Source organism: Piliocolobus tephrosceles, chromosome 7 (genome assembly GCF_002776525.5).
Source record: "Piliocolobus tephrosceles isolate RC106 chromosome 7, ASM277652v3, whole genome shotgun sequence".
NCBI classification, from domain to species: Eukaryota; Metazoa; Chordata; class Mammalia; order Primates; family Cercopithecidae; genus Piliocolobus; species Piliocolobus tephrosceles.
Genome location: NC_045440.1, coordinates 80,290,407 through 80,302,670, shown reverse-complemented (window position 1 = coordinate 80,302,670; position 12,264 = coordinate 80,290,407).

The following is a 12,264-nucleotide window of genomic DNA, read 5'->3' as shown; positions in this document are numbered from 1 at the left end:
CTTTTAAGCTTCTTTTCAAGAGAAAGGTATAAAGTCTCAGTCAATCTGAAAAGGGAATCTCTTATCATACCAAACACAGGAGTAACATATGTTTGTTTGGACAGAGGAAGCCATGAGACATCTCATCATATTCACATTCAAGGCCCATCTGAAGCTAAACTGGTGACATTCAAGCAGTGTCCTCAGTGGAATGCTTTCTGTTAGCAGAAACTTAAAGCATTGTTTTTTATTATTTAAAGCTACCTGGAGGGATACACTGTATCCACCCACCTCCACCTGCTGCCTGATCTGCTTTGCCAGTTATAGTGCTCTACAAATTTAGGCACTCAATCAAATAGCAGGCAGAATGCTGTATGAAGAGAAATACAGAAGCAGAGCAGTTAGCCAGACATAGCAATCCAAATCAACAGCATCATTTTTGGAATTAAAAGAGCAGTTTATATTTTCAGAAGTAAAAAGTACAAAAGACAAGAGATCCACTGCTTGGGCTATAGCAGCCAACACAAGACACATGGTGTGCACTCCTGTTTTCCACCTGCATGCCTCAGTGTTCATTACTTTATGGAGAAGGAGCCAAGAGGACCTGTTTAACTTTCATGCCTGTTAATGCAGGAAGAGCTGGTGACATTTGTCTTTATGGCATTTGTCTATATCCCCTCCCTAGTCACTGGATGGTTGTTGGACTTTCACAGCTCTTTGTGTCTCACACAGGAAATAAAAGAGAGATCCTGAGCTTGAACCTTGTTTCCAGAACTTGGTGAGATACTAACACCTGGCTCTGCCTATGGAGACTTTGTAACTTTATTCTTCTGCCCTTGTGACACCGGAGATGGGAGCCATATTACAGATTTGCCAATTTTTAATCAGTATTTCTACTAAAATCTGGGAAGAGTTTCAGATTTGTCAGTACATTCATCATTATTGTTAGTAATTCTCAGAATTTCCAGTTTTGGAACTTAATTGTTTTCTAAAAATCCATCCAGCAAATCTCCTTGTCTTCAAGTTTTCTCAGTAGGAAATTTTTGTAGTTTTATACATCCCCTTCAAAATATGCTCATCAGATTCTCTTACAATCTGAGTCCCAAACATGAAGATTCCCACTTCATGTTTGTCCTGACTGTGACTTTCGTCTGATAGATACGCTCTGTGCACAAAAATATTCCAAAAATGAATTTTCAATAGTTCTAGTGCCACTTACCTCAGGTTAATGCATGCTTATATTTAAAATATCACATAATTGTAATTAATGGAATGGGTATACAAAAAGTATCAACACTGATTCATCTTTGGAGTATAAAAATGCAACTTAAAATTCATTATAACCCACTTAAATAATTTTGAGTATGTTAAGAATTTTCAAAAGCTGTTCTACCCCAACCTTTTCTTCAACAGTTTCAAAAATACATATATTATATTTTTTGTTAGTAATGAAGAAATGAAGAATTCTTTTAGCCTCACCAAGGAATTGATTCAATAATCCTAACTGGATAGCCACATAATGACTATGTCAGTCACTGACAGTACGGCTTTCCCAAAAGGCATTTACACTTGGCTACCTTGTTATCAGAATTCTGATTTTGTTCAGATATTTTGTTCATGTATTTTAGAGAGTGGAACAAATACTTGAAGCCAATATACATTTTCATTATTCTTGCTTGATTGAGCAAGTCATGAAATTCTGACCAATTGCAGGTGAGGGGAAGTTCTCTAGAAAGTAATTTATCTCCACTTTTAAATAGATATTTTGTTGTTTTTGGTGGTGGTGGTGTTTTGCACTTGGATTTTGTTATGTAGGATCACAAAAGCTGGATATATTGTAGTCATCCTAAGAAAATGAGAGGAGAAATCTACAATTGTCAAGGCAGAGTGATCTGAACATTAAAGTGCTGATATAACTGATGTTCTACTTTGTGACTTCTTGTGCAAGGCAATACATTAACCTTTTACATGAAAGCTTTAAAACATATTTACTGAGGTATACTTGACATACAATAAACTGTTCTTATTAAAGGTGTTTATCCAGATAGGCTTTGACATGTGTACATACCTATGAAATCACCATTGTTAATATAATGAATGTTTTATAACCTCCTGACATTTTCTTATCTATGTGTCTAAATAAAGACAGTTTTAACGCAGTTATTAAAACATTTTATTTATGTTGCCTTATCACACTGACTACAATATCTAGTACACTTTTGAACAAACGTGGTGAGAGCTGACATCTTCACCTTTTTCTTCATCTTTGCATTCAATCTTTTACCAGTAAATATGATGTGAGCTACAGTATTTTTGTAGGTACTTTTATCTGATTGAGAAAGTTCTGTTATTAGTTGCTGAGAGTTGTTTTCAGGGATTGATGTTGGATTTCATCAGATGTTTTTCCACATCTATTTAGATGATCATGTGATTTTTTTCTTTTTTAATCTGTTAGTAGAGGATATTACATTAATTGATACCTGAACATTAAACTTTGCGTATCTGGAGTAAATCTAACTTGGTCACGGTGACTTTTTTAATATAATGTTGGACTCATTTTGAGAAAATTTTATTAAGGAATTTCCACATATATATCTGAGAAATATTGGTCTAGTTTTGTTTTCTTGCAAAGTCTTTATCTGGTTTTGTTACAAAATTAAGTCTGGCATTGTAGGTTGAGTTGGTTGGTGGGTGTTCCCTCCTCTTCAGCCTTCTGGAAGGAAATAATTTATGATTTTGTGTTTTCTATTTTCTTGATTTCTGCTATGGTTTTTATGATTTCCTTTCTTCTACTTACTTTGATTTTCATTTGTCCTTCTTTTTCTAGCTTCTTATGATGAAACCTAAAATAAGTGATTTGAGATCATTCTTTTCTAATATAGATATTTTAATTCTATTTGCTTTTCATTGATGCTTTAGCTGCATCCCTCAAATTTTGATATGCTGTGTTTTTGTTTTTATTTAGCTCAATATACCTTCTAAGTGGACATTTGGAAGTGTGCCATTTGGTTTCAAATATGTGGGGATTTTCTAGGTATGTTTATATTATTGATTTAAAATTAAAATTCTAGTGTGATCAGATACATACTTTGAATGATTTGACTCTTTTAATTGAATATACGTATTCTTTATGCCACAGAACATGAAATATATGGGTAATGCTCTGTGTTTACTTGGAAAGAATATATATCCTGTTGTTGGGTGGAGTGTTGGTTTTCATTTTTTTCTTGGGCAAGACAGAAAATTCTCTTCCTGTTACTCCATGTTGGCTAGAAGTCTAAATTCTCATATAAACCAATTTTGGTTGTTTAGTTGTTATTTTTATTTGCAACTAAAAGCAATGCTGTGCATGGTGACTTGAAGAAATGTCTGAAACTTTTGAAAATTCCTTATTTGGCAAGAAAATCTACTTATTTATTTAAATAGCTTTCTAACATTCCTTTCCCTCACTCATAATTGAGGGGTAGGAACACACCACAGTTTATTAGTAAAAGTTATTTAAAGATAGCCAGAGGTTTTCTGTGTTACATTTTTAAGGAAGAAAAGGAAGTAGTCTTTTATAACTGACTTTTTATAAGTAAATGTGAGCTAACTTTGAGGCTATATAGCATATATGCAGCAGAGCTTGTTAACTGAAGACTTGTGGGCCCATTTAGTGTGCAGGCATCTTTTACTCGGTCCCCACTATCTTGGTTCCTGTGATGTTCTAAAACGATGTAAATGTTGGATGTAAATGAGAGTCTAGATTTCCATCTTCTCTTAAGTCATTTTGAATATCTGGAGATTCTCTTAAATGACTGCAAAGCTCAAAGACTTGGAGCCAAGCGGTCGTTGCCTGCATTAGACGGAGCATGCATTCTCCAGCTTACCACTGCCTCCATCACTCGGTGTAGTCTCATACCCAGTACCTTTCACTCACATGCATCATGTACTTACAATTGAAGGGATTTGACTTTGCATTTTCTTCAGTGTAGGGGTTACCTCTGAGTTTAACCCATGTTCACATTACTGTCTAGATTCATTATAAAATGACTAGAAGAAGCCTCAATTTCAGTGAAGTAAAACAAATGCAAATTCTCTTTTTTTTTCTAATTAATATCTTTTTGGGGGAGAATTAAGGAGAAGAGGGATTCCATCTGGGATTCTGTTCCACCTCCTTAGCAAATATGAACAGTTTCTTATTCCTCATTTGCCTTTTGTCCACCATTTTCATAAAAAGTGGGCATAACACAATTTGTAAAGCATACCTTTTTAAAATGTATTATTATTATTATTTTTAGATGGAGTCTCTCTCTGTCACCCAGGCTGGAGTGCAGTAGCACGATCTCCGCTCACTGCAAGCTCCGCTTCCCAGGTTCATGCCATTCTGCTGCCTCAGCCTCCCGAGTGGCTGGGACTATAGGTGCCCGCCACCACACCCGGCAAATGTTTTGTATTTTCAGTAGAGACGGGGTTTCCCATGTTAGCTAGGATGGTCTCGATCTCCTGACGTCGTGATCCACCCGCCTCATCCTCCCAAAGTGCTGGGATTACAGGAGTGAGCCACCGTGCCCAGCCAAAGCATACCTAATTTAAAAAATAAAGTGACAGTTTTTTTTTTTTTTTTTTTTTTTTTTGTCTCCTGGGACTGGCCACCTCAGAATCTGCACTCAAAACCTACACATACGACATGGTTTAATGATGATTAGGACTAAGGAAGGCTTAATTTTCCTTATGTAGGAAGGAAACTGCATTGTGTAGTGATACTTGAGGGCCAGTTTTTGATTACTTGCTAATGTTATGGATTTGTTTGTATTGGGTGATACTTCATTGTGGCTATTCTATACCTTTCATCAAAAATGAAAACCAACACTCCACCCAACAACAGAACATATATTCTTTCCAAGTAAATACAGAGCATTACCCATATATTTCATGTTCTGTGACATAAAGAATATGTATATTCAATTAAAAGAGTAAAATAATTCAAAGTATGTATCTGATCACACTAGAATTCTAATTTTAAATCAGTAATATAAACATATCTAGAAAATCCCCAAATATTTGAAACCAAATGGCACATTTCCAAATGTCCACTTAGAAGGTATATTGATAGTTGGAGGTGTAGACTATCTTTTAAACTCTATTTTGGGATTAGGAGGTGGGGTAGCTCCTAATCCCAAGTTATTATGTTTGCCTGCCTGATTACAATATTCTTGGCTTAAATGAATCTTATTAAATTGTAAAAAGAGAATGTCAAAGCTGAAAATTCCAAATTCCTGTTTTCAGATATAATCTGAAAATCACACTTCATAAGAAATATGTGACTTTCATCTTTTAGTCTTTAAAGTCTCTGACCTTTTTCCTGAACTTTAAAATGTATATGTATAAATATGTATTGTATATTAGTAGCACTTAACCCAGTATTCACACTTCTATAAATTTGGGTGTTAGCGTCTAGGAAAATAAATATTAGCTAACAAATAATGAGTGCTGTTAGCTAAAGACAAGTAGTTATTTTATTTAATCTTCACAACAACCTCTAAGGTTACTACTGTAATTGTTTTATTTTACAGATTATGAAACTATGACAGACCTAGATTAATTTGCCTAAAGACACAAGTGAGTATCCAGTGCCTGGATTCAAGCCCAGGGACCATGGCTCCAAAACCTGTGTTCTTAATTTTCAATCTATAGTGCCTCTTTAAGAAGTGAATGTAGGTAGTGAAATACAATTGATAACACCCAGGAATTAAAATTTAAGCTATTATAAGCATATGGGGAGATCTTGCAATTGGTATTTAAGCTCTGATACAAAGAAGCTGCTAGTTCAGAAATGACATTGACCAGAGGCACCTGAAGAAGTCAAAGATAGAGAACTGAGGTCACAAAAAGAAATGAAGACTCAGACCAGAAACAACACAGAAACACATCTTTGTCATTTCCTTTTATGTTTCACAGAACTACACTTTAGTTATATTTATATATCAATTGCAGATTGCTGGTGGGTGCATAGACTGAGTACACACATAAACACACACACACCCACACCCATAGAACTTTTTAAATGTACATGTTCAGTAAAATGTATACGGTTTATTCTGTTAGGCATTTAGTCACTTTTTTGGTTGACATTGTAACATCATGATATAAAAATGAAACAATTAATACAAAAGTTCTTGACATGGGGAAATTGTCCTGGATTATCTGAGTAGACCCAATGTAATCACAGGGTTCTTAAAAAAAAATCAAAGAAGGAAAGGTAATGATGGAAGCAGAATCAGAGGGAGATTTGAAGATGCTTGCTTCTTTGAGGATACTGGTTTTGAAGACGAAGAGCCATGAGACAAAGAACACAGATGGCCTCTAGAAGCTGAGAAAGACGAGAGAACAGGCTTTACCCTAGACCCTGCAGAATTAATGCAGCCCTGCCAACACCTTGATTTTGGCTTGATGAAACCCATTTAGGACTTCTGACCTTCAAAACAGTAAGATCATAAAATTGACATTTTAAGCCACTGAAAAGTTTGTGATGATTTTTCACCAGTAACCGATAGGAAACTAGTAGAGTCAGTGTGGGTAATTGGTTGGAAACGGTAGTCCCTGAGAAAAGAGCTAGCTGTTGCTTCACACTCAGAATGGCAGTAGAGGGCAGGGGGTGGTGTGGAAGGGCCATAGAAAGACTAAATAAGTGTAACTTTTACAACTGTGTTTCATTTCCAGAATATCATGAAGAAACTCATGATATAGTCTCTAATAGCACAAGAAAATCAGATTCAAGGTTTAGTTTTAATTTCAAGTTTTTCAATTAGTTATTTTATATACTTTTTTATGGGGTCTATGAGTAATTTTGTTATATGGATAGCTTGGCCAGTGGTGAAATCAGAGTTTTTCAGGTATCCATTGCTCAAATAATGCACATTGCACTCACTAAGTAATTTCTCAAAATCCACTCTCTTTCCATCTTCCCACCCTTCCAAGTATCAATTGTCTATCATTCCCCACTCTATGTCCATGTGTACACATTGTTTAGCTTCCACTTATAAGTAAGAACACGTAATATTTGTTTATCGTGTCTGAGTTGTTTCACTTAAGATAATGCCTTCTGGTCGGGCGTGATGGCTTATGCCTGTAATTCCAGCACTTTGGGAGGCCAAGGTGGGTGGATTATGAGGTCAAGAGATTGACCATCCTGGCCAACATGGTGAAATCCCATCTCTACTAAAAATACAAAAATTAGCTGGGCATGGTGGTACATGCCTGTAGTCCCAGCTACTCGGGAGGCTGAGGCAGGAGAATGGCGTGAACCCAGGAGGAGGAGTTTGCAGCTGAGATCGTGCCACTGCACTCCAGCCTGGGCGACAAAGTGATACTATGTCTGTAAATAAATAAATAAATAAAGTAAAAAATAAAAGTAAATAAATAAAATAAAATACTAGCCATTCTGACTGGTGTAAAATGATACCTCATTGTGGTTTTGACTTGTACTTTCCTGGTGATTAGTAATGTTGAGCATCTTTTCATATACTTTTTGACTATTTGTATGTGATCTTTGGAAAAATGTCTATTCATGTCCTTTGCACACTTTTTAGTGGAATTAATTGTTGTTTTTGTGGTTGCGTTGTTTGAGTTTCTTGTTTATGTTGGATATTAGTTCCCTGTTAAATGAATAATTTGCAAATATTTTCCACCATTCTGCTGGTTGTTTGTTCACTCTGTTGATCACTTCTTTTGTTTAATTAAGTCCCATTTGTCTACTTTTGTTTCTGTCGCCTGTGCTTTTGAGATCTTAGTCATGAATTATTTGCCTAGACAAATACTCAGAGAGTTTCCCTAGATTTTTCCTAATTTTTTTTTAACACTTTAAGTTCTAGGGTACATGTGCACAACATGCACGTTTGTTACGTAGGTATACATGTGCCATGTTGGTTTGCTGTACCTATTAGCTCATCATTTACATTAGGTATTTCTCCTAATGCTATCCCTCCCCGTAACTCCCACCCCACAACAGGCCCCGGGGTGTGATGTTCCCCACCCCGCATCTAAGTGTTCTCATTGTTCAATTCCCACGTATGAGTGAGAACATGTGGTGCTTGGTTTTCTGTCCTTGTGACAGTTTGCTGAGAATGATGGTTTCTAGCTTCATCCATGTCCCTGCAAAGGACATGAACTCATCCTTTTTTTATGGCTGTGTAGTATTTCATGGTGTATATGTGCCACACTTTCTCAATCCAGTCTATCATTGATGGACATTTGGGTTGGTTCCAAGTCTTTGCTATTGTGAATAGTGATGCAGAAAACATACGTGTGCATGTGTCTTCATAGCAGCATGATTTGTAATCCTTTGGGTATAAACCCAGCAATGAGATGGCTGGGTCAAATGGTATTTCTAGTTTTTAATCCCTAAGGATTCACCACACTGTCTTCCACAATGGTTGAACTGGTTTACACTCCCACCAATGGTGTAAAAGCGTTTCTATTTCTCCACATCCTCTCCAGTATCTGTTGTTTCCTGACTTTTTAATGATTGCCATCATAACTGGTGTGAAATTGTATCTCAGTGGTTTTGATTTGCATTTCTCTGATGATCAGTGTTGATGAGCATTTTTTTCATGTGTCTCTTGGCTGTGTAAATGTCTTCTTTTGAGAAGTGTCTGTTCATGTCCTCTGCCCACTTTTTGATGGAGTTGTTTGTTTTTTTCTTGTAAATTTGTTTAAGTTCTTTGTAGATTCTTGATATTGGCCCTTTGTCAGATGGGTAGATTGTAAAAATTTTCTCCCATTCTGTAGGTTGCCTGTTCACTCTGATGGTAGTTTGTTTTTCTGTGCAGAAGCTCTTTAGTTTAATTAGATCTCGTTTGTGTACTTTGGCTTTTGTTGTCATTTTTGGTGTTTTAGTCTTGAAGTTCTTGCCCATGCCTCTGTCCTGAATGGTATTGCCTAGATTTTCTTCTGGAGTTTTTATGGTTTTAGGCCTAACATTTAAGTCTTTAATCCATCTTGAATTAATTTTTGTATAAGGTGTAAGGAAGGGATCCAGTTTCAGCTTTCTACATGTGGCTAGTTAGTTTTTCCAGCACCATTTATTAAATGGGGAATCCTTTCCCCATTTCTTATTTTTGTCAGGTTTGTCAAAGATCAGATGGTTGTAGATATGTGGTATTATTTCTGAGGCCTCTGTTCTGTTCCATTGGTCTATATATCTGTTTTGGTACCAGTACCATGCTGTTTTGGTTACCGTAGCCTTGTAGTATAGTGTGAAGTCAGGTAGCGTGATGCCTCCAGCTTTGTTCTTTTTGCTTAGGATTATCTTTGCAATGCGGGCTCTTTTTTGGTTCCATATGACCTTTAAAGTAGTTTTTTTTCCAATTCTGTGAAGAAAGTCCTTGGTAACTTGATGGGGGTGGCATTGAATCTATTAATTACCTTGGGCAGTATGGCTATTTTCATGATATTGATTCTTCTTATCTTTGAGCATGGAATATGCTTCCATTTGTTTGTGTACTCTTTTATTTTGTTAAGCAGTGGTTTGTAGCTCTCCTTGAAGAGGTCCTTCACATCCCTTGTAAGTTGGATTCCTAGGTATTTTATTCTCTTTGTAGCAATTATGAATGGGAGTTCACTCATGATTTGGCTCTCTGTTTGTCTGTTACTGGCATATAGGAATGCTTGTGATTTTTGCATATTGATTTTGTATCCTGAGACTTTGCTGAAGTTGCTTATCACTTAAGGAAATTTTGGGCTGAGATAATGGGGTTTTCTAAATATATAGTCATGTCATCTGTAAACAGGGACAATTTGACTTCCTCTTTTCCTAATTGAATACCCTTTATTTATTTCTCTTGCCTGATTGCCCTGGATAGAATTTCCAACACTATGCTGAGTAGGAGTGGTGAGAGAAGGAATCCCTTTGTTGTGACAGTTTTCAAAGGGAATGCTTCCAGTTTTTCCCATTCACTATGATATTTACTGTGGGTTTGTCAAAAATAGTTCTTATCGTTTTCAGATACATTCCATCAATACCTAGTCTATTGAGAGTTTTTAGCATGAAGCGCTATTGAATTTTGTCAAAGGCCTTTTCCTAGTGTTTTCATAGTTTCACAGCTTACATTTAAGTCTTTGATCTGTTTTGAGTTGATTTTTGTATATGGTAAGAGATAGGGGTCTAGTTTCATTCCTCTGCACATGGTAATCCAATTTTCCAAGCACTATTTATTGAAAAGGGTATTCTTTCTCCAGTGTATGTTCTTGTCAGTTTTTTCAAGAATTAGTTGGCTGTAAATATGTGGCTTTATTTTTGCATTCTCTTTTCTGCTCCATCGATCTATGTGCCTATTTTTATACTAGTACTGTGGTGTTTTGATTACTGTAGCCTTGCTGTATAATTTGAAGGTAATATGATGCCCCCTGCTTTGTTCTGTTTGGTCTGCTTTGCTTTTGCTATTCAGGCTCTTTCTAGGTTCCACACAGATTTTAAAATTGTTTTACTAATTCTGTGAAGAATGATGTTGGTGTTTTCACAGGGATTGAGTTGAATCTGTAGATTGCTTTGGGCATTATGGTCATTTTCAAGATATGAGTTATTTCAGTCCATGAGCATGGATATTTTTCCATTTGTTTGTATTATGTACAATGTCTTTCATGAATGTTTTATAGTTTTCCTTGTAGAGATCTTTTACCTCTTTGTTTAAATATATTCCTAGGTTTTTATTTTGTAGCTATTTTAAATGGGATTATCATCTCTATTTGTTTCTCAGCTTCATCATTATTGATGTATAGTGCTAATTTTTAACCTGAAACTTTACTGAATTTATTTATGAAATCTAAGAATTTTTGTTGGGAGTCCTTAGATTTCTCAAGAAATAGGAGCATATAACCAGTGAAAAGGAATATTTTGACTTCCTCTTTTCCGGTTTGGGTACATTTTATTTCTTTCTTTTGCCTGATTGGCTGTATAAGACTTTCAATAATACTACATTGAATGGGAGTGATTAAAGTAGGCATCCTAGTCTTGTTCTAGTTCTATGCTTAGTTGGTTGAGGACTTTTATTATGAAGAGATTGTAGAGGACTACGTGCTTGCAAACGAGACGTTCCTGATAAGTCCTGCTCTTGCAAAGGAAGCAGGGTGTTCCTGATAAGTCCTACTCTTGCAAAGGAAGCAGGGCGTTCCTTCCCTGCAAAAAGGGAGGACAAAGGAGCCAGCTGCTAACAGCAGACCCTGGGGGCTTGTTTATGTGTAAACATCTTGAAAATCCAGAAAGTCAGGGAAAGGTCAGAAAAACAACAATGTCTTGTGACTTGGCAACATTCCACAAACGACTGTATATAATAAAGCAGAGCACGCCATTCGAGGCGGCCGCCATGTTTGTCTTGTCTTGTCTTGTCTTGTGTGTTCATTCCTTTGTTTAGGAAACACGCAGACCCCAACAAGAGATGCCAAGTTTTATCAAATGATTTTTCATCTTTTGTGATTATCATATGGGTTTTGTCCTTAATTCTGTTTATATGATATATCAGATTTATTGATTTGCATATGCAGAACCATCCTTTTTTCCCCAACATAAAACCTACTTGATCATCCTGGGATTTTTTTTTTTTACTTATGTACTGTTGGACTTGGTTTGCTAGTATTTTCTTGAGGATTTTTGCATCTATGTTCATCAAGAATATTGGTTTATAGATTTTTTTTTTTTTTGCTTCTTTTTCTGGTTTTGGTTATTTTTAATTTTTTAAGGTAGAAAAATTATTTAGAATAGAAATGATAGTTTGAAGATTGTTAGTTACAACTAATTTATATTTGGCTATTTGCAACTGGATGTCTCTTCTTTGCACTGCTCACAACTTGTTTTTGAATTATTCTGTGTCCAACACTTTGGGTATACTTCTTAGTGAATGGAACTGGAATTTTCAGTCTCAGAGTGTGTTTAACATACATATACATAGGGATCATTTATTGTATGACAGCTACTTTTCAAACATTATTTCTTTTGATCCTAACAATATTCCTATACTTTAAGTATCACTAATATCATTTTCTTCTTTTTTTTTTTTTTGACAGAGTTTCGTTTTTGTTGCCCAGGCTGGAGTCCAGTGGCACAATCTTGGCTCACTGCAACCTCTGCCTCCTGGGTTCAAGAAATTCTCCTGCCTCAGCCTTCCGAGTAGCTGGGGTTACAGGCATGCACCACCACGCTTGGCTAATTTTGTATTTTTAGTAGAGATAGGGTTTCTCCATGTTGGTCAGGCTGGTCTCAAACTCCCAACTTTAGGTGATCCACCTGCCTTGGCCTCCCAAGGTGCTGGG